Consider the following 19,305-nt stretch of genomic DNA (forward strand, 5'->3'; position numbering starts at 1 on the left):
ATATGAGGCAATATCTCACAATATGGCAGCTAGTGGGATGAGCACAGCTTTAAAAATGACCAGAATCTGATTCTTGGCCTCACTTTTTTCCAGTTTTTTTTTTTTTGGGGGGGGGTGGGGAGGGCAAGGGGAGGAGGAGAAGAGGCAAGGTTTTTAAGCTCTCTGAGCCTGTTTGCTTATCAGTAAGATGGAGCTAAAAATACTCATCAGATTATTGTGAGGATATGGCAAGATCACTTACATCAAGTGTTTTAAGTGCTGCCTAGAATGTAGTCTAATGACCATGAATACCATTTACTTCTTTTTTTAAAATGTGTTTTTAAGTTTATATTTTGAGAGAGAGAGAGTGAGAGAGCCGGAGAGGTAGAGATAGAGGGAGAGAGAGAGAATCCCAAGCAGGCTCTGCACTGTCAGTATGGAGCCTGATATGGGGCTCGAACTCACCAACTGTGAGATCATGACCTGAGCTGAAATCAAGAGTCAGACACTTTAACCAACTGAGCCACCCAGGCGCCCCCATTTACTTCTTTTGGAAGGAGAGTGCAAACCTGAGTTGTTATCATTCCGTCATCAATATTTTGATAACTTACATTCCATAGCATTTTGATTTTTCTAATTTAATTTCAAAGGTTTTACATCACTTAATTATTCATAATATTTCTTGAAAGTAGATTTGAGCTGGTACAAACTCCCCTTGAGATTTTAGATACTTAGACCCAGAGAATATAGATGATTTGCTCCTTATTTTCACACAATGAGCCATACAATTTAACTTACATTTTGAAAATACATTTGTACTCCTATCCTAGAACTTAATTTAGCAAGTTATTTCTTTTAAAAATTGGTGAGAGGGGCGCCTGGGTAGCTCAGTCGGTTAAGCGTCCGACTTCAGCTCAGGTCACAATCTCGCGGTCCGTGAGTTCGAGCCCCGCATCGGGCTCTGGGCTGATGGCTCAGAGCCTGGAGCCTGCTTCCGGTTCTGTGTCTCCCTCTCTCTCTGCCCCTGCCCCGTTCATGCTCTGTCTCTCTCTGTCTCAAAAATAAATAAAACGTTAAAAAAAAAATTAAAAATTAAAAAAAAAAGTTGGTGAGAGTGTAAGAAATTTTGCTCCAACCAGAGCTACTAGGAGTATAAACTGGGAAAGCATGTCTGCAAGATTTAATACAACCAAGAAAAATACCAGTAACTTTAATGCAGCAGTTCATCGTCTAGAAATTCATGTATTTTGTCCTTTTTGTAACTTAAGTTACTTACATGGATCTTTCACTTTTAGCCTTTATTTTTCTCTAACATGAGCATTTAGGGCTATAATATCTAGACAGTGTTTGTAATATGGTAGCATTATCATTGTTTTTCATTTCTGCATCCTAAATGATTTCCACTTCTTCTTTGACACATGAATATTGAGAAGTTACTTCATGAGGAGATGCCTGGCTGGCTTAGGGGGTAGAGTCTGTGACTTGATCTCAGGGTGGTGAGTTTGAGCCCCATGTTGAACATGGAGCATACTTAAAAATAAATAAAATAGAAGTTATTTCATGAATTTGCAAATATGGCGTTTTTCTACTTTTCTTTTGGTTAACACTTTCTAACTTAATTGAATTATGGTCAAGGAGTGACACCAATCCTTTGAGATTTGGTGAACAATGTTACGTGGGATCTTTTTTCGTAAAAGCTCGATGTGAAATTCAAAACAATGTGTGCTCCACAACTGTTGTTCCATTTTTGCCCCAAAGATAATGCCTTTGGCTGCCAAGTTTAGTCAATATAGTAACATCTTGATCAAAATATTACAGAAAGTGATGTGTAAAATATCCCATAGATAGTAGAATTGTGAATTCCTGCTTGTAGTTCTGCCCATTTTTTATTTATATACAGTATTTTATGCTATTCAGTTAGGTTCACAGAAGTTTGTATTTATTTCATGTTCTGGTGAATTAAACCTTTTATCATAATGGAGTGATCCTCTTTATCTCTAGTAATGCTTTTTTGCCTTAAATTCTATTTGGTCTGATAATAACATAGCCACATCTGCTTTCTTTTCCTTAGTTTGTCTAAATACATCCTTTTGCATTCCTTTACTATACATCTTTTAAGTGAAAAATTTCAGTTATTTATATTATGTATATTCTATTATAATTTACATGATAATCACTGACCCGTTTGGAATACTTTGGTCATCTTCTTTTGTGCTTTATATTTTGCCTTTTCTTCTAGTTCTATTCATCTTTGGCTTCTTTTGTACTGGTGAAATACTGTTATAGAATTCCTTTTTTTTTCCTTTGTACAAGTGTGGGATTTCTATTTCTAGTCTAATAATTTTTACCTTAGGTATTTTGACATTCACAATTAACTTATTAAAGTCCAAAATTAGTGAATAGCTTTACCATCCTTCACATCATGCAAGGATATTTGAATACACTAACCTCACATCCTCTCCCCCTTATTTTGTTGTTCATCTTGTTATTTTAAGCCTGGCAGACATTTTTATTATGTTTTGCACCACAAGTGTTCTTCATTCTTTCCTTCGATCTTTTTTCTGGATTGCTTTCCATCTGTACTGCAGCTCTGTTGGAGGCAGACCCTCTACTTTGTTAGCTTGGAATGTCTTCATTTTGCTTTCATTCTTCAAGGGTACTTTTATTGATTACAAAATCCCAAGTTGACAGTCTGTGAAAAAAAAAGCATTAACAGGGTGGCTCAAGACCGCTATCTTTAGAAAGGACTGCTTACGAGGATGGCCCGCGGCTGGCATGTGGGCCCTTGGATTTCAGAAGTGTTCCCATCATTCCCTGACTGACAAGAATGGCTTACTGTGTCGAAACTGTACCATATGGTCTATGTTGAACATCTGCTCTCCTACTGGGAGTCTGGAATTTTGATCTGTGCTAGACAGAGGTGCCTACGTTCCCAGTTCCCAGTACAAATCTTACGCCCCGAGCCTCTAATGAGCTTCCCTGGTGGACAATATTTTACACATGTTGTCACAACTCTGCTGGAAGAATCGAGCGTGTCCTGTGTGACTCCCCTGGGAGAGGACTCTTGGAAGCTTGCACCTGGTTTCCTTTGGACTGTGCCCCACGCACCATTTCCTTTTTTGTTGTTTTTTGTTTGTTTGCTTGTTTTTTGTTTTGCTTTATGTCTTTTTACTATAATGAATGAGTCTGACTATACGCTGAGTCCTGTGAGACCTCCTGGTGAATTGCTGAACCTGAAGGAGCCCTGACACACCGTCATTTCACCTCAGAACACTGGGTATATTCCATCATTTTCTGGCTTCCAATCTTGCTGGTGAGAAGTCAGCTGAAAGTCTAGATGCTATCCTGATACTCTCAGCTCAAGCACAGTGGCTGTCATACGGTGGGAACTCAAATACTTGCCCAAAAATGGTGAAGGAAGGGATTCTACAAGAAGAGGCCTTAGAATGTTAAATACCCAGAGACGTTCCTGTTCATCATAACTTGTGACCCAGGCTGCCTGAAGGATTACTCGGGCCTGGAATTGAAGCTTTCTCCAGGAAGAAAGATTCTTTACAACACATAAATAGGGGCACCTGGGTGGCTGAGTCGGTTAAGCGTCCAACTTTGGCTCAGGTCATGATCTCATGGTTCGTGAGTCCAAGCCCCGTGTCGTGCTCTGTGCTGACAGCTCAGAGCCTGGAGCTGCTCCGGATTCTGTGTCTCCCTCTCCCTCTGCCCCTCCCTGCTTGTGCTCTGTCTCTCTGCCTCTCAAAAATAAACAGTGAAAAAAAAATTTTTTTAAATACAATACATCAATACATATATACATTCAAAAAATTATTTTAGAGGAACTTGGGCAGCTCTGAGGCACCTGTGGGGTCTGCTGGACTCACAGGTCAATTGTGGGAGGCACAGGCTGAGAGCCTTAGAGGCTGAGGGTCAAGGATTCCTAAGATACCTGTGATGCAGTGAGTGGAATTTAAGGGCCAACAGGTGGAAGAAGTTGGAGGTCCCTGCTTAGTTTTAGGTGAGAAAGAGCAAGTCTCTTGTTTGGAATGGCTGGGAAGGAAGGTACAATAAATGCAAAATCTGCAGGACGGGGTCAAAAAGTGGGCCAGGTCGGTGTTGGAGAGAGGCTAGGAGGCTTGTGGAAGTAACCCCTTTCATTGCTTCCAAGGTCTCTTGCCCCAGTCCATCCTGAGGGAGGAAAGGAGTACCAGAAATGAGTACAGATTCCCAGAGCTTGTGTTCCAAAAGGGAGCTCAACATTATGTTGCATATGACTGCAATTCTCTGTAAACACTTTTAGTTGGTCTACTCCTGCTCTTCACCCTGCAAGATTTTTTTTTTTTTAACCTAACCCAGACTTGCTCTCAGGGGTCCTAATTCCACCCCAAGGCATTTTTGACAACAACCAGAGGTTGGGAGAGTTATACCCTGGGGCAAGATTGTAAATGGCCCCTGATCGGGATGCAAAACAGCCATTTGCCAGATCAGACTGCGTACTGCATTCCTGATAGCCTGTTAAGCTCAACCAAGAAACATCTGGATACCTCTCAGGCAAAGCCGTGATAACCAACCACTGGGGCTACCCTTTGGTTGTGTTTACAGTTGTCTACTTGCCTTCTGCTAGGATATATCTGGTTTGTGCAGGAACCAGATGTGATTTAAAAGGGGGTATGATAGGCACCTCCACCTGCACATTCTTTCATCTTTATGGGTGACGCTAATTTGTTAGGCCAATCCCCCCTGGGATGGAATATGGTTTTTGACATACTATTTTGGTCGGGGAGGCAGTTTCAGAGGCTTCCACTTGACTTTTCCCCCTACAGTGGTTCTTCCCCACAGGCTGAGGACCATATGGGGTTATTCTGATTGGGAAACATGTCCATTCCAGTGATCTATTTGTGGATCAGGGAAATGAGCATCCGGTGGATCTATGGGCACAGTGGGTCCACTATGACTTGGCCTGGCCCAGGATGCCATGTATGAGCTGGGCTCCATAATGATGATACTTCAGGTCTCTGCTTCTCAGTGTTAACTCATCCTGTGTCTGACAGGCCTTGAAATATCTGGTTATTCTCCTTTCTTCTGAGGTCCCTTTAGAGGTCCATTTGGAGAGGGACCATCACTACCATATACATTTGCCATGACATTGTAGGATCCTTCCTTATGCAGCTCAGCCTCCCTTCAGTCAGAGGTCTGATGGGCAACTGATCATAATTTTTTACTGGGATGGCTGCCTTGAGCCTTTATCATCCATCTGATTCCCTTTAGTTGTATAAATTAAGCTATATCTTGCCCCCTAGGAATACTATGTTCTAATACCATCTCCATAATTCTCTATGGGAACAGACTCCTCTGGCTGCTGTGAATTACAACTGTTCTTGTCATGTATTATAGTAATCTTACCCACCTTAATGCTGCCAGTGGCGTGCCATCACTGGCCTCTATTATTTTGAGATTCTGTCATCCTCATCAGAATTAGAAGCGTACTTCTTTCTGCATGGGCATCTCCCATCAGCCCTGGCCTAGAGAGGAGCAGCCACTGGACTTTTTACCCATGCTGGTGGCCATATTCACTAGCACATTCCTTATCATTTGGGAAAAATAGAATGTTCTTCAGGTCATCTTGTGGACCACAGCCGCCTGGTGGGTTTTCTGTCCTCATTAGCCTGTCTACACCAGCATGCCCACTTCTCTGAGTCTTTTGATCCCTTCACCCACTATTTGCCATGGCAGTGCTGGCAGTTCTGTTTCATTTAGTGCAAGCCATTGCTTTTTCTAAGCTTCCATGAGCCAACCAAGTAGAGCATTAATACCACTGCCTGCTCCTTGCCAGGGTGTTACATCCTGTACCACATAGCAGTGCTCCCAATTCAATCCACTCTCCTTCATCCAACTTCATGGTTTGCCTCCCTTGATGCAACACAAGGAGAATCCAGTCCCATGTCAATTCTCCAACTCCTGCTGGACTCACTGGCCATGTCCTGCAGTTCCACTGGTGTTCGATTCCTTCTCCCACTTGGTAGGCCTGCTGTCTTCCCGCTGTGGCCAAGAGGACTGCAGTGTGGTTGCTCCAGCTGGGAGGGATCAAGACAAGGTAAGGCCTGGCTGAGGGGTTTAGCGGGCAAAGAAACAATGAGCTACTTTTTCAGATTGGGCACTTTATTACTTATATAGAGAGTGAAAGTGTGAGCAGTCAGAAGTGCCAGATCCCTATGGCCCTTGTGCAGGGTGACACCAAAACAAAAGAGGCCAGATGACAGCAATGTGGATGATGGATGGCACTGTGCCAGACTGCGGCCAAGGATGCATGATGTGGCAAGAGCGGTGGTAGGCAGAATTTGAAGGTGGCCTCCAAGATTCCCACCCCCTGCCATAATGTCCTGTCTAATCCTCACCCCTTGAATGTTGGTGCCAACTCTATAAACTATAGCCAGTGTTTTATAGTCTGTGGTGGTCCTCATAGGAGGGTGAGACCTAAAGCCCCATGCCTCTCTGGAACCAGGGAGGCAGATGATAAACTGTCTCATGACAGCTCCTCAGAAGACTGCCTATCTTGCCATAGTTTAGGGGGTTAGAAGGTGTTCCTCCACGACATGCATCAGACTTCAGTTTAGCCTTGCCTACGTGGCCTATGTGGAGATATGCAAGGTTGCCAGGGCACGATAGTGGAGATGTTTTACCTCACCACCTCTGGACCTCCATATATCATGGCTAAGAATTCTTTTTAGGGACTCCTGGCTGGCTCAGTCAGGGAGCATGCAACTCTTGATCTTGGGGTTCTGAGTTTGAGCCCCACACTGGGTGTAGAGGTTACTTAAAAAACAAAATAAAAAAAAGAGAAATATAAACCACGCCATCAAATACTATAGTTAGTTGTACTGATAAGAGCTTAGACCAAATCCTTTTTCCTTACTTTAGGCAACAATGAATGAGAATGGCCACCTCCGTAACTCCTCGTAGGACAACCAGGCTGACTTACAAGAAGATGGATTGCAACCAGGCTTCCCTTCCAGGCCCAGGCCAATTTAACATGTCATTAATTTCAGTGCCAGAAGAGGTGTTGGTTATTACACATACCCTGACTTGACTGGTCAGCAGAAAATGCAGGCAATGTGATCATCCATCACCACTGACACTGGATAGTTCGGACTGTTTATGAGTGGCAGGTGATTATATACCTGATATTAACTGTGAACAGTACTATTCACTTGGGGCAAAGGTATATTAGCTATCGTAGCCCAGCCCAACCTCAATACTGTGTCCTGCCCGTGGTTACTTAGATTCTGCTAATAGAAGGTTTGAGTCATCTCAGCAGCAGCATTTTACTTATGTGAGGTCAAGGTCTAATTCTTGCAAGACCGGGGGGTTGGGAGGGGCACCTAGGTGGCAGGTTGGGTGTCCTCCAGCTCAGGTCATGATCTCATGGTTCGAGAGCTCAAACCCCACATCAGGCTCTCTGCTGTCAGTGCAAAGCCCACTTCAGAACCTCTGTCCCCCTCTCTCTGCCCCTTTCCCTTGCTCTCTCCGAAAAATAATAAATAAATGTTAAAAAAAAAAAAAGACTGGGGGTAGGGATTAGCCATGTAAAGGAAATTTAAGTACCAGAAAGAACCTATAAGAGAGAATACTTTCTAGAAGAATACTTCCAAAGTGTTCAAAGAAGGAACTCTCAAGCATCTATCAGCAGGGTCAAGAGGGTGAGACAGATTCAGCAATCCAAGGGAAGTGTGTGTGTGTGTGTGTGTGTGTGTGTGTGTGTGTGTGTGTGTGTGTGTGTGTGTGTATTTAGGTGGAAGAGGGAGATCAGCAATAAGATAAGCCTAAGTAGAACCATAAGTGTCCTGAAAATTAATTTTTTGATGTGTTGGTCAAAGATTCTCTACTTTTATAACTTAAGGTGTCCACTAGAATGGGTGTCCTGCAGTTAGGGCACAGGCAGTGGGGACCGTGTGGTACAAAGGTTACTCCAAGATGACAGAACAAACCAGGTGTTCTGCGGGCAGGAACCAAGAGATCTAAGGTATTCCTTCCCACCAGCCCAGGTGGTTGCTCTCCTTTCATGGTCACGTGATTGGTATATCCAGTTCCTGCAATCCATTGGCTACTGTCCATGAATCAATAAAGATATAGCAAGGTACATTTTGGAGGGTTTACTCAGGACAAGCACGCCTGATTCCAACTCTGTTCACTGGGAAGAGTTCTCTTTTTCGTGCAAAGTTTTAAACAGCTGTTTTCTGTGGCTGCACAACTGCAGGGGCCAAGCACATTCCACTGGTCTTTAACTTGGCTGATCCATCTGTGAACCAGGCCCAGGCATCCTCAGAGATCTTGGTGGACTAGTGCCCCCAAGAAGCTGGAGGCGCTGGCCCAAACCTTCCCTCTGGGATTGCCGCATCTGGGGATGTCTGACCACATTTTTATGCAGCAACCTGACTCGTTTGATGCCTGGAGGCTCTAGTCAGCAGAGCAGTTAGTCATTGACTTTTATAGTTTCAAAGGCTTACTGGGACTAACTGGTCAGAGGGGGAGGGCAGGGTGGACAGCCCACAGGAAGGTGGTCAGAAGCACTCCTGCCTGTGTCAGCTCTTCCATCAGTGCGGTGGTCTCTTCCCCATGTCCTGCACTACCTCACCCACACCACCGGCCTGGGCTGGGGCGCCTGGTGGGTCCCACATGGGTACTGCTCCCCCTGGCCCTGTCTTCACTGTAGCGTTTTCCCCACAGGGCTTCTTACCATCAAGAGAAGTTCTACACACGCTTGAAACGCTGCGTGTCCCCACACCATTGAGGGTGCATGACCTGGGGTGAAATTGTGCCCGTGGGCCAAGGTCATTCTTGGAAGGGGACTCAGCACTGAGCTACCAGCAGTTAAAACCCTGGCAGATTGAGGAATGACCACCTTGGTCCTCATGGGGGATTTGGGGAGGCACCCACAGGTCTACTCTGCACCCTAAAGTCATTGTGTTCACACTGCCACTACAGCTGAGACTCCAGTAGGCGGTCACACCATTCTGGGAAGCTGTCTGCTTCTAGGAGATATGGCATGTGGTAACATCAGGGAATTTCGTGATTTGGGCCTACTGCCCACATTTTTTGTCATAAAATAGTATCCCATGGCCAAATAATTTGTGAGACACCACTGTAATTGAATAAGCGTTTGTAAATCTATGAACAGCAGTGTTGACAGAAGTGCCGTGGGCACGTAGGCAAATCCACACCCAGAATATGTTTGCGTTCCCTTGCCTTCATTCCCCACCACCATTTGCCTTTTACACTCACCAAACGGGAGGTAAATGCAGATGTGGTAAAAATCATTAGTCCTGCCTCTTTCAAATCGTTATGGAACTCATTTCTGCACTGTTCCACAAGCACACAATTCTTAGGTATTATCTTGGCTATAGGAGGCCTGTTCAAGGAAGGAATTTGGCCATTCTTACCATAATAGACCTATTCCTCTGGTAAGGGAAGGAAGGCTGGCAAAATAACCACACGGTGTGTCTGGGATCCCACTTGACCTTCTGTGAGATGGACTCTGGCCAACACTTATCCTCATACTGACCTCTAATCCTCTCTCCAAAGAATCACAGTATTCCAGGGATTAGGCCCAGATAAGCACCCGTATCTACAAATGTGGCTTTCAGGAAAATGAGCACAGACTGAGATTAAAGCACCTGATTCCTGATCCTCTCTTTTGCTAGGCGTATATCCTCTCTTTTGCTAGGCGTATATCCTCTCTTTTGCTAGGCGTATATTGGGCAAAATCCTTAAACTCCCTGAGCCTGTTTGCTCATCCATAAATTAAAGCCAAAAATATTCTTCTGATTGTTTCTTGTTTGTGCTGATGTGATAAGATTACACACCAAGTGCTTTACACGCTGCCTAGAATACAGCCTAACATCCGTCAATACTATCGGCTTCTACTTCTTCTGGAAAATGTAAAGAAGAATAGAAATATGTATGACTATCAGTATTTTAATAGCTCACTTTATGCATTTTAATTATTTCTCATTTATTTCCAATTTTTGTTGTTTCTTAACAACATAGAATCTAGGGATAGAAATTTAGGACTAGGCCAATCATCAGGTTGAATGGATATTCTTATATGACAGACTGGATACTAAGGCCCAGAGAATCAGATGATTTGATCCTTATTTTCAAATAATTGAGCTGTAAGAGTTATCTTTTACTTCTTTTAAAAAATATCTTTGGGGCACCTGGGTGGCCCAGTCGGTTAAGCATCTGACTTCGGTTCATGTCATGATCTCACGGTCCGTGAGTTCCAGCCCCACATCGAGCTCTGTGCTGACAGCTCAGAGCTTGGAGCCTGCTTCCGATTCTGTGTTTCCCTCTCTTTCTGCCTCTCTCTCTCTCAAAAATAAATAAACATTAAATAAGTTTTTTAAAATACCTTTTTACTTAACATCTAATCTGTACCCCTAGTCTAGGATTTAATTTGGAAAAGATTTTTTAAAGTCTTAAGACTGTAGAAAATGTGTGCTGTAACCATAGCTTGTGGGAATGTGAGTTGGTAAAGCATTTCTTTAGCTATTAAGACTAGCTAAAACACTGATTTCTGGACTCTACTCTTAGTTTACGATCCAGTAGAATTGGGGTGGAGCCAAATAATTTGCATTTCTGACAAGTTCCCAGATGATGCTGATCCTGATGCTGCTGGTCCACAGACCACACTTTGAGAACTACTGATGTAGAGTATTCTGGTAATATTTAATTAAAGCCAGAAAAATATTCATAAACTTTGACCCAGGATAAATGAAGATGAGCAGCCCGTGTGCCAACACCTGCCTTGGATGCTCCCCATCTGACCCCAAGGGCCTGCCACAGCCCCTCCTAGTCATGCGGGGCAATCTCCTCCCCCCCCCCGCTCCCCCCCCCCCCCCCCCAGGAAGCACAGTGGAGGCATGATTCAGTGGGCAGGGAGCAGCCCCAGGTTTTCAGGGTGCAGCTGAGGCAGCAGAGAGGAAAGGCATTTGGGATCACGCTCCAGCCCCTACTAAAGTGTTTCCCATTGCCCATATCAGCATCTAACATATCACAGATTTGATTGATTTGTCTCATTTATTGCCCGACTCCTTTGCCCCTCTTCAGAGCGTAAGTTCTCAGCGCAAGAATTTTTGTGTGTTTTGGGCAAGAGCAATGCATGGATCATAGCAGGTGCTCAATAAGTACTGTTCAATGAATGATCGTACACATGCATCTGAATGCTCATAGTACTATTTGTTTTATTTTAATTTTTTTAATGTTTATTCTTGAGAGAGAGAGAGAAAGAGAGGAAGGGGCAGAGAGAGAGGGAGACACAGAATCCAAAGCAGGCTCCAGGCTCTGATCTGTCAGCACAGAGCCTGACTTGGGGCTGGAACTCACAAATCGTGAGATCACTACCAGAGCTGAAGTTGGATGCTTAACTGAGTCATCCAGGCACCCCCATAATACTATGTATATAAGGATCCACAAGAAAATGGCAGCAGACTTTCTGTGAGTAAGGGAAATGGGAAAAAGTGGAAGTGAGGATAATTTTCACTGACTCTGGTTTGCCTTTGAATTTTTGCTACCAATTGTTAGAAACAACACAATAGTCCCCAAATAAAGTTGTTCATGCTGAGCGCTGTGTCACGAAACCAAGATTAGATAGACTGTCACCTCTTCCAGAAAGGAAATACTAAACCAGTCAGGAGTCACCCGGTCAGCACTAGTTAAACTGTCTGCCTGGGAGACCCCATCATCCCCTAAGGGAAAATAACCTTGCACTACCCAATCCACTTTTTTTTGCCTACTATGACTTTCATCCTTGTTCCTGCTCCCATCTGGCTATAGAAGTCTTTCATTTTGGGGTACCTGGGGGGCTTAGTCGGTTGATCATTTGACTTTGGCTCAGGTCATGGTCTTGCAGTTTGTGAGTTCGAGCCCCATATCAGGCCCGTTGCTGCCCTCTTGGAGCCTGCTTTAGATCCTCTGCGCACCCCCCCCCCCCGTCTCTGTCCCTCCCCCACTTGCGTGTTCTCTCTCTCTCTCAAAAATAAATAAAAATTTTAAAAAAAGGCTTTCATTTTGTATAGCTCCTCGGAGCTTCTTTCTACATGTTAGATTGAAGGCAGGTAGAGACTGCTCCTGGCTTTGTTCAGGAGAACATTTATAGTTTATTGTCTCTCTTTCTGAAATTCTTCTAACAGACCTCTTGTCTGGGTCTCCCGATTCTAGTTGATTTTTGCTCAAATAAACACTTAATTTTTAATGTGCCTCAGTTTATCTTTTAAAACTATATATTTTACTTAGCTAACCAAAAATAAGTTAGATCCCTATTATTATTTTTTTTTTAAGTAAACTCTGCACCCAATGTGGGGCTTGAACTCATGACCCTGAGATCAAGAGTTGCATGCTCTAACAACTGAGCCAGACGGGTGCCCCTAGATTCCTATTATTGATTAAGAAAATCAAGTTGTAAGAGAAATAGGCAAAATGGCGAAAACCACAAGGACCATATACACACTAGGTATGGTTAGATCAATGCGTGAGGCTGCGTGAGAATGCCCCAGACAGGCCTGAAGAAAAGCTCAGTGCTTACTGAGCATCCTGCCACATGGCCTGGACCTGAGGCCCCACCTCAACCCTTCCCTGAGCCTGGCCTTGCCCCAAACTAATCCGGATGGTTCCCAGAGGTCCCTCCTGGAAACCAGAAGTTTCTAGCCCTTCCCACCCACCCATCTTAGCTGCAAGTGTCAAGTAACAGCCAGTAGTTAATGGAGAAAAGAGAGATTGCCTGTGGCTGCTTCTGGAAGGAGAGAATATCTCTAAGTCCAATGAACTAAAGTCCAAATGTGAATGCAGGTGTCGAGAAAGGAGACAGAAGGAAATACTTAGAGAGAAAGGAGAGAAAGTTACGCACTAGGTCTCACATGATTGGTAAGCGGCCTGGGCTGGGGCGCCGGGAGTGAGGTTAAGGAATTAGAGGTCCCTGAGACCAAAGGAGGAAGCCCAGGTAGGATCACCAAGATCACTAGGTAGGATCTCTTGGAACTGGGAGATCCAGACAAGAGGTCTGTTAGAAGAATTTCGGAAAGAGAGACAATAAACTATAAATGTTCTCCTGAACAAAGCCAGGAGCAGTCTCTACCTGCCTTCTAGGTGACTGCTGACCTAATTATTTATTCAATAATATTTATCAGGGGGCGCCTGTGTGGCTCAGTCGGTAAAGCATCTGACTCTTGATTTTGGCTCAGGTCATGATCTCATAGGTTCATGGGATCGAGCCCTACGCTGGGCTCTACTAACAGTGCAGCCTGCTTGGGACTCTCTCTCTCTCTCTCTCTGTCTGCCCCTCCACTGCTCGTGCACTCTTTCTCAAAAATAAATTAATTTAAAAAATTAAAAAATTATGAATTTAAATTTTAAATTTTAAAATAAATTACAAAAAAATATTTATCATTGTACCAGACCCTATGTCAGAATATCATTTTGATTTGACTAAATACAGAACACTTGTCTGTAAGTGACAAGTAACCTGAGACTGTCTTACTGGAGAACTATTAAGAGACCCTGATACCCAAGGAGACCAAGCCTTCCCTGGGAAAGTGTCAGAACAGCGGAACACCTCCTCGATGATACCTATTGCCCTTCACAGGTGCACAGACTCTAGGAGAGGAGCCCCTCTTTCCCCTCTGGATCTTTCTGTTGCCTCTGACCCCACAGCAGTGTTTGTACTTGCCCAGCAGAGGGCAGCCAGAGCCCGGCCCCCACTTTCCTAGCCACCTGCTTAGGAAACTGGACAGATGGGTACCTAGCCCCCTCACTGCCCACTGAGGCTTGGGCATGATGCCCATGAGCTGGCAGCAGCAGCCCCAGAGAAACAGGATGCACCAGGAAGCTGTACCAAAAGAAAAAAAAAAAAAAGGCTGTTTTCAATTCTAAGCTGTGTCTGTTCTGCCCGGCAGATGCTCGGCCCTGGCACTCTGCCACATTCACCCTCTCAAGGGTCCTGGGACGAAGGATCATTTCCTTCTCATCCCAGGGCAGGCTGCTTGCCCCGTTTCTACTCACTGTTCAAAATCTGTTTTTTTCTGAGGCATAGAATCCTAGGCCCCAGAGCTGGAAGAGACTTGGGAGCTGCTTGTCTGGGAGTTACCATTTTAAATAACTTCAAAGGCAGGCAGGGAGCCTACATGTGTCTCATGGACTCAGGATGAGCCGGTGGGGGGTGACAGGGGCTGTGTGAACTGGAGACAGACCTGTGCCAGAGTGCCTAGGTTCACTGGGTTTCTCACTGAGAGGAACAGAAAACCTGGCCACTGGCTGAGCTGGGACGCTGGCTGCCAGGTCTCCCTTTCCTCTTAAAAAAATATGAGAAACTGAGGTCCAGGAAGGGAAAAAGACTTGGGCGAGATAGGGCCCGATTCCCTTTCTCCCCATCCTGGTCCCTTCTGTGTTGTTTGCGCCGTGGGGACACGTGGTAATATCAAGCTCAACAGTTGAGGATGACAGACTTCCAGCTCTGTCTGCCCTGCGGCTGCTTCATGTAGGATTACTTCATTTCCCTCCTTGGCCACCATCTCCTGTTTGGAGAAAGTAGCCTCCCCCAGGATACAGGGCCCTCCTTTTCCTCACAGTGAGTCACAGCCTCTGAGCTGACTTGCGGACAGCTTGACTCCAAGACAGAATCCTTCCCTCCCACTGCTTTTTCCAATGAATACCTCCAGCTGTGGCGCTCCACTTCCTCTGGCCACCTCCCTACTGCCGGGAACTTTTATTTACTCAGGTTTTTTCCTCCTTGAAATGAGGTCCTATGGAGAAGTACCCAAGAGACTTTCAACCCTGATTCCCCCAATCTCCCTGAGCAGTAATGACTGGAAGCATAAAATGTTGTTTTCCCATATTATATGAAGCAGGGGACCGGGAGGGGCGCCTGGGTGGCTCAGTCGGTTAAGGGCCTGACTTCGGCTCGGGTCATGGTTTCACGGTGCATGAGTTCAAGCCCTGCACTGGGCTCTGTGCCGACAGCTCAGAGCCTGGAGTTTGCTTCTGATTTCTGTGTCTCCCTCTCTCTCTGCTCCTCCCCCGCTCACACTCTGTCTCTCAAAAATGAATAAACATTAGAAAACTTTTTAAAAAATCCAGTCTTATACAATCGTATGCTCTACTCAGGCAAGCTGGCACTGTCACCCTGTCCAAGAGAATTGGCAGGTTTGGTGGGGATGCTGCGTTAGGGCTCAGTCTCCTGAGTCACAGGAATGGGGCTGTGGCCCCATTACCAGTCGTAAAGACACCTTTGGGTCCTGGGGCAAGTATTTGATAGAGGCAGTCACGTGAGGAGCACCAACATTCTCTCCCTGAGTAATCCAGGTGAGGAGCAGGAACGACCATCCCCTCTGTCATGGAGCACCCACTTGCAGCACCCCCCAAGCAGCTGTACAAAAGGTGACTACGGTCCTGAGAATGCCATCTCAAAAGAACAGTGTCTCAAGAGTATCATTTGGGGCGCCTGGGTGGCTCAGTCAGTTGGCGTTGACTTTGGCTCAGGTCATGATCTCAGTTTGTGAGTTCGAGCCCCGCCTCGGGCTCTGTGCTGACAGCTCAGAGCCTGGAGCCTGCTTCCGACTTCTGTGTCTCCCTCTCTCTCTGCCCCTCCCCTGCTCTCTCTCTCTCTCTCTCTCTCCACCTCTAAATAATAAACATTAAAAAATGTTTTTTAATAAAAAGAATATCATTTAAGGGACGTCTGGGTGGCTCAGTCTGGTTAAGTGTCCGACCCTTGATTTTGGGTCAGGTCATGCATGGGCTTGCAGTTAGTGAGTTCGAGCCCTGCATTGGGCTCTGCATTGACAGTGCTGAGTCTGCTTGGGATTTGCTCTCTCCCTCTCTCTCTGCCCCTCCCCTGCTTGCATGCTCGCTCTCTCTCTCTCTCTCTCTCCCCGTCTCTCTTTCTCTCAAATAAAACTTAAAAAAATAATATTGAGAGGAGGAAATAAGGGCATATACCTATGTATTCAAGGGAAACGTAGAGAAAAAGTAAAAAACACCAACTAGTGACATTAGTTAGCTGGAGGGCAGAGGATGGAACAGGTTGGAAAGGCCAGAGGGAACGAGGCCGATGACAGGTCTCTGAAATATCTTCTTGTTCTGACTTGGCTTTTGGAACCATTTTAATGTTTTCCATCTCAAAATAAATGAAAACAAAACTCACAAGGATGGGGAAAACGCTAAAACTGAATATACTTAGAAATAAGCAAATAAGAAATTTTGATTTCCTTTCGATTTCCTTCAATTCTACTAAAAATAATTAATCCCTTACAATGTGTTAAACATTTCCCTGCAATTCACTTAATCTCTGCAACATCTCTAAGTGGTAGGTACTATTACTCTCCTAGTTTTACAAGGGAGGAAGTTATGCTTCACTGGGATTCAGGGAGCTGCCAAGGTCCCAGGGACTTGAATTCAGATTTTGTATCAGATTTGTATGAGGTCTCAGTTCTGAGATCATATTATATACTCAGCTCTGTGCCAGGCACAGAAGTATGAGTTAGAGCCCCTGGGTTCCAAGAATCTACAACATTCGTGATAAACATTTAACACCACGAGGCTATAAAAATAGGGAAATGAATGAGTCCCTTATCATTCACAAAGATTTAAGGGCCATAAAGGTTTCAGGGATTCTGAGCATTCCTTTTGGGTTGGCTCCTTGGAGGATGTGTGTGGGATTTGAACCAAACCTCATAGGTAGGACTCAGGTAGGTGTGGAAAAGGGGCAAAGGAATTCCAGGCAACAGAACCCACCGGGGGCAGAGGTGCAGAAAGGGGCTTGGTGTGTGGCGAGCCAAGAAGACCAGCTTTTGCAGAAGAATGGACAACATAGACAGGCACATACATAACTTTCTTGGAGATCTGCTGGAGTTCAAAGTCAAGGTGAACATCAAGAGAGTAGGGTGTCCACAATGAGGTTGGGATGAGGTCGGTGAATACCCAGGCCCTAAACGTTAGTCCTTTTGTACATAGCTGCATATTGATATTTGATATCTGTCTCATCCCTTTCTGGTTACTGGGCTCAGAGAGATTACTGGAAAAGATAGACACTATATGCTGGATCTACAGATTAAAAACTCTTTTTGCATAAAGGGGAAATAAAATGCTAGCTCCTTTGGTTGCTTTTGCTCTTCTCCTCCGTGTCTACTTTCTCAGCGGAGATTTACAAGCAGAAAGAGGAGCCACTCCCTGTTCCTTGGCTGAGCTGAAAGTCAGACAGTAGCCTTGCAGATCTGTCTAAAGCCAACTTGCGGGCAGCCCCCAGGCTGTGCCAGGAGAGGTGTCAAGTGAAAGCACTTCTTCCCCTTCCTGTCCCCTCCCCAGCTGGAGGGTTTAGTGCTCAGCAGGGATAATGAGAGGAAATGAGAGGAGAAAGCAAGGAGAGGAGGAGGGAGGGAAGCAGGCTGAGCCTGGTGGGCAGACACCGATGCTGAGCTCTAGCTGGCCAGCGAAGCAGAAACAGGAAGAAAATAAAAATATGGACATTTTTATCAGACTGTCGGTTGGTTAACTGCCTCCAGGGTCTTCATCAGCACCAATATTCAGATAAACCTGAAAAATCCTTGAACACTGGCTTTCAAATTGCTGCCCTCCGTACCCTTTTGAAACAACAGAACTAATCCCACGTCTCTCAGAGGATAAAGTCATCATCCAGCCCCTTCTGATCTTCTCATTGCTGTCTGTCACCATTGCCCCGTTCCCTTCCCTGCACCCACACCCAAGCCTGGGCGGGGGCCACACCAGCCCCCCTCGCTGCTCTGTGTTCACACCCTCCCCCAATCGGGAACACCACTTCCCTTCTCCTCCCCCAGAAGCCGCTCTTCAGGACCAGCCACACACCATCTCCTAGATGGGGCCCTGAGGCGAAGCGGTGGCTCCCTCCTCTGAACTGGGAGGGGGGTGCACACCCTTCTGTCAGTGTGGTTTGCACATCCTGTCCTGGTGACATGTGTGTCTTCCCACCGCCGGGCTCAGAGCCTCTTAAGTGCGGGACCCAAGTCTTGCTTTTTTTCTTTACTAGAACAAGATACGGTTTTTGATAGTGTTCGTTTAATATTTGAGGAATGGATATTTCCCTTAAAACAATGTTTCATACACTTTTTAGCCACAGCTCTCGGTAAGAAATACTTTTCACACCATGACCCTGTTTACACAGACTCTCACACACACATACCTAACCAAAACAGAAGGTTTGAGAAATAATACTTACTATGTTGGATGCACTCTGATATTTTCTCTTTTCTTTCTTTCTTTTTTTTAAGTGCTCATTGGGACCTCAGGTGGAAAGCCGCAGTCCTAAAGTATAAAGAGAAGCTGGTAAAGCTAAAAGGAGAAGAGCTTCCCTTCCAAACCAGGATCCGATTAGGATTAAGCTGTAAACAAATGAGGGCCTCAGCCAGCTCTGATGTGCGGGCCATAAGGGTCTCGGCCGTATCATGAAGCAGAGGGCTAGGTGGGCTTTATTGACCATGTGATGGACCTCAGCTTGGGGCACCAACCGCCCTTGGCAGCTTTCCTGTTCAGTCCTTCCTAGCTTTCCTTCATTCCTGAACACGGCCATCCCCACCTTGCAAAGAATTCCTCTCATTGCACTTGCTGCCCCAGCTGTATTTTGTGCATACCTCTGTGACTGCTGTTACCGTGCCAGACTGTATTGCAAGTCTTTTTGACGTGGCTGGCTGCTCAACTGAATTCCTGGAGGGAGCCTGGCCCGGGGAACCCTGTCAACAAGGGTTTGGTGCGTTGAGAAGAGACGAATGTCTGCTCTCTCTTGGGGTCTGCAGGCACCCATCTCTTCCAGATTGTGGCCGGGGTCAGGGGGTGCCGTGGGCTGAGGAGGGAGAAGCAGACCAGGGCAAGCCACTTTGGAGCAGGACGGGCAGGTACTGCCCAGAGGCAGGAAGCAGTGGCTGGGATTCAACAGGGAATTTACAAAACTCAGTTATCTCTTCACTTTGGATAGAAACCCCATAATTTAAGAAATGAAGACGATAAACCTGAGCTTCAGGGTGAACTTTGGCACTTGAAAGCAGGCTCCTGGGACTGCAGTTACTAAAGAAGTAATAATTAGAGGGGCGCCTGGGTGGCTCAGTTGGCTGAGCCTCCGATTTCATCTCAGGTCATGGTCTACGGTTCTTGAGTTCGAGCCCTGCATCAGCGCAAAGCCTGCTATGGATCTTCTGTCCCCCTTTCTCTCTGCCCCTCCCCTGCTTGTGTGCGGACTCTCTCTCTCTCTCTCTCTCTCAAAATAAACATTATTTTTTTTAATTTTTTTTTAAACGTTTATTTATTTTTGAGACAGAGAGA

At 45.5% G+C, this 19,305-nt stretch overlaps 1 protein-coding gene and 1 long non-coding RNA gene across 5 annotated transcripts in view; one reads left to right on the top strand and one right to left on the bottom strand.

Moving 5' to 3' along the window:
- The window catches only part of CHCHD5 (coiled-coil-helix-coiled-coil-helix domain containing 5), a 43,206-nt gene extending 24,207 nt beyond the window's left edge, over window positions 1-18,999 (top strand). For 2 of the 3 annotated variants that reach the window (XR_015249061.1, XR_015249057.1), the window contains exon 6: window positions 18,261-18,999. The gene's annotated coding sequence lies outside the window, so the exon portion shown is untranslated. Of the gene's footprint in view, window positions 1-6,888; window positions 7,716-7,759 lie in introns of all 3 variants that reach the window. The other variant, XR_015249058.1, reaches the window with a different exon arrangement.
- The window catches only part of LOC147582380 (uncharacterized), a 35,030-nt gene continuing 16,804 nt past the window's right edge, over window positions 1,080-19,305 (bottom strand). For both annotated transcript variants that reach the window (XR_015249062.1, XR_015249063.1), the window contains 2 exons: window positions 18,209-18,294; window positions 1,080-6,044 (listed from right to left, as the gene is read on the bottom strand). This is a non-coding gene — a long non-coding RNA (uncharacterized LOC147582380). The remainder of the gene's footprint in view (window positions 6,045-18,208; window positions 18,295-19,305) is intronic.

This window comes from Puma concolor, chromosome A3 (assembly GCF_028749965.1).
Source record: "Puma concolor isolate L17-30 chromosome A3, mPumCon1.1.hap2, whole genome shotgun sequence".
Lineage (NCBI taxonomy): Eukaryota > Metazoa > Chordata > Mammalia > Carnivora > Felidae > Puma > Puma concolor.